Below are 3,786 nucleotides of genomic sequence, written 5' to 3'. Positions count from 1 at the left end.
ACTCCCTCAGCCTAGCTCCTGACCGGCCTTCCTCTCTCTCACTGCCCTTCTACTTCCCCAAGCATGTGCCTTTTCCGTGGACTGATCGTGCGTGATAACTGGTCCAAAGTCTCACTATCTCACTTCTGAGGAGCATTCTCATTGTACTTCTTCCAAAAACAGGCTTGCCTGTTCTTCTGGAAGTCCGTAGTGCAAATTCAAATGCATCAATTCTTCTTTAGTTTCTTCATTCAATGTCCAAATCTCACATGCATATGAGGTGATTGAAAATGCCATGGTTTGTATTAGGTGCATCATAGCCCTAGAAACGACAGCTTTATTCTTAGACACTTTAACAAGGTCTTGCACAGCAGATTTACACAATGAATTGCATCGTTTCAATTCTTGGCTCCTGCTTCCATGAGCATTGATTGTGGATCCAAGGAAATGAAATCTTACACAACTTCTATCTTGTGCAAATATGTCCGTCATGTTGTTCAACCATCACCCTTATCCATTCCCAAAATTTTCATGATCTTTCACAGAAGCCTATTGCCTGTCCCCTAAACTATGAATCCCTCTTTCCTCTACTCGTGGTAAGCACAAATAATCTTTGCTGTCTATGTATTTGCCAACTCTAGGTGTTTCATTTAAGTGAGATTTTTTTTTAATGCTTGCCATTTTGAGACCGATTGACTTCCATTGACATATGTTTCATACCTGCTCTAGGATGTCTAGGGATGAAGTGACTCTTATCACTTAGCTAAAGGATCTTCTTCCACTTCCAGAAACCACAGAAAATGTCAAAGAAACTGGCTGAGAAGAAATGTAAAACATGGAGAATTTCCCTTTGAAAATAAGTGGAACAGATCCTATCCTAACAGGAGAGCAAGCCCCTTGTTTCCTCACCCAGTAATTCATTTAGCAACAACTGTTTATGTAAACACCCTCTGTTGAGAGAGTTGACATTCTCATGACTAATTTCAACTCCAAGCTTTCTTGATGACAAATGGAGGCCACACATATTCTAGTCTTTAAAGCAGTGAGTGCAAAAGTACACACAAGCCATTTCTAAGTGTTGAACTGAACAATAGTTACTAATTGTAACTATAATTAGTGATGCCTGCAATGGGTCTTGCACTCTTCTATGTGCTTTATGTGAATCAATCCACAGCCAGACGAGGAAGCCAGCTTAGAGTGACTTGCCCGAGGCGATGCATCTGGTAATAACAGTGCGAAGAGTCAAGCTCTACAGTCTGTCTCTAGAACATGCAATGTTGTGTTTTGGGCTTTCAACTAAGTCCAAGTTGAACTGTCATAGTAGCAAAGAGCTGTCATTTAGAGACTACTCCTACAGAAAATGGTTTTAAGCCTAACTAATATGACATTTTGCTTTCTGGTATTTTAAAAATAAAGCTTGCTACTTCTACCTGTCTACTACATTGTTCATGTGATGTTCTCTTTCACAAATTTAAATAAAACCAACACTCCATACGGATAGGGTTTCAGCAAAAACGTAAACCACAGCTCATGGATGTGCCCATCAGCAGAAGCATCTGCTACTGTGCTGAAGTCAAAGGGCTCAGGACTACCTAGACTCAGGCAATAGTTGCACCCTTCTAGAAGCAACTGCCACCACTTGCTTGTTCTTGGGGATTAAGATGCACCTGACCTGAGCCATGGAATGTTCAGCCACCTCATACGCTTGTGAAAGCATAATTAAAGCCTACTGATTAATCACACACACACAAAGTTGGTTATTGAGTAAAGAAGACCAAAGAAGAAGCGATGCATTTAAATTATGGTGTTGGAAAGAAATATGAAAAGTACCATGGATTGGGACACCTGTGCTCCTGAGGCTTTCCATCGCTCCTGTTTTCCCTCCTAATCGCCATGTCCCAAACAGCTTTTGCTGAGGCTGCCGCCCAGGCACCAGTGAAGAAGTCGCCCTTCAAGGAGCACATGGCTGGTGGCACTGCAAGGTGCAAGGCGACCAGGCCTCCTGTCTCCGAGCTGATTACTAAGGCGGTGGCAGCTTGTTGAGAGTGCCAGGGCCTTTCTTTGGCTGTGCTCAAGAAGGCAATGGCAGCTACGACGTGGAGAAGAACAACAGCCCCATCAAGCTGGGCCTCAAGAGCCTGGTGGGCAAGGGAATCCTCCTGCAGAGCAAGGGCACGGGCGCCTCTGGCTCCTTCGAGCTCAACAAGAAGATGACCTTGAAGCCCAAGGCAGCAAAGCCCAAGGCAGCAGAAGCCAAGAGGACGACCCCTCAGGACAGGTAGGAACTTGGCCTACTTTCAAACTTTACAAACCACAAAGACTTTTTTCAGAGCCACCCAAATACCAATCTCAGAGAAGCTGGACATGGCCTTGATAACCCTAATTTACTTTGTTAGCAATAAAATGTTCAGTGCTCATGGTGTACGATCACTTCCAGTACATGGAACAACGCATACACTAGATGACACAACAAGCCATTATTGTACCCACTCAGTGTCGATCCCCGACGCTAGAGGGTCTTCGCTAGAAATAGCATTTGGAGCTTGTTCCCTTTGAAAAGAGTCTCTCACAACTCCTTTCCGTTCTGAAGTACTTCCCATCATCGCTACATAGCCACTAGGCAAACATCTTGGAAAATCACCTGGACTCAATGCCAATTGCTCAGGAACTCCTTCAGGACCAGGATGCCACAAGTATCTTTTTATGCCCCTAAAAAGTAGTGAGGAAAAAAATAAATACACAACTTAATTCATTAAAAAGTACCAGGGAAAAATTTAATTAAAAAAAAAAGTGCCATGGATTGACAAGAGAAAAAACAAATCTGTCTTGGAAGAAAGTAGAGTCAGAATGCTCATTAGAGGCAAGATGGCCAGACATCATCGCAGGAGAGACCAGTCCCTGGAGGAGGACACCGTGTCTGGTAAAGTAGAGGGGCAGCCAAAGAGAGGAAGGCCCTTGACCAGACGGATGGACCCAGTGGCTGCAAACACGAGAACAGTTGTGAGGCTGGTACAGGCCCGGCAGTGTTTATGTCTCTGTTGTAGGTAAGATCGCTCTGAGTCAGGACAGACACCATGACCCCTGATGGCAACAGAACCACCTGCCTTCCAGGATTGTCACCCTCTAGTGAACCTTTCTGGAGGACCTACGTGGTGCAAATGGTGAAGCACTCTACTGCTAGTTGAGAGAGGAATCGTTTAAACTCACCCAGCGAGGCTTCAGAAGACAAGCCTGCTAATCCTTTCTGAAAGGTCCCAGCCAGGGAAATCCTATGGGTCAGTTCCACTCTGCACTAAGGCGGCAAACCCACAGACATATGCTTTTTATTCTACCTGTTTAATCATCAAGTCGATACGTATAATGAATTTCACAGTTTATTCTCCAAATTTTGTTTTAATTATGTTAATACAATTTTCCTATTCCTTTATTCTTTAACCTGCTACCCTGGCTTTAACACTCGCCTCCCCTCACATACTCCACAGGATGCCAATGTTTTGCGGAATCTCCGCCCATAGTGGATGTTCACTTCCTGTGAGCAGATGCTTTAGAGAAAATAATTTGAACCTAAAACATCATGGATTCATTCAGTTATTTATTCAGTCAACAGATGTTACTTGGGCTCTTGCCATCTGTCAGACACTGTCTTAAGCATTAAGGGTTCAGGATAGCCCAAATAGACATAATCCCTTCAGCAGATCAGCTTACATTCTAATCAAGGAATAAAGACTTTAAATTAGCTATATTATTATAATGCATAGATGGTTACAGAGTGATGAGGCCAATGAGGAAGAAATAAAGTGGAAGGAG

At 43.5% G+C, this 3,786-nt stretch overlaps 1 pseudogene; it reads left to right on the top strand.

Annotated features, from left to right (window-relative positions):
• Nucleotides 1-1,872: 1,872 nt before the first annotated feature.
• LOC101658142 lies at nt 1,873-2,261 on the top strand (annotated as a pseudogene).
• The last annotated feature ends 1,525 nt before the right edge of the window (nt 2,262-3,786 follow it).

This window comes from Echinops telfairi, unplaced genomic scaffold (assembly GCF_000313985.2).
Source record: "Echinops telfairi isolate 266 unplaced genomic scaffold, ASM31398v2 ScPeMD7_7469;HRSCAF=8507_1, whole genome shotgun sequence".
NCBI classification, from domain to species: Eukaryota; Metazoa; Chordata; class Mammalia; order Afrosoricida; family Tenrecidae; genus Echinops; species Echinops telfairi.
Note: the sequence above shows the minus strand (reverse complement) of the source record. Positions and strands in the feature narration are given on the sequence as shown.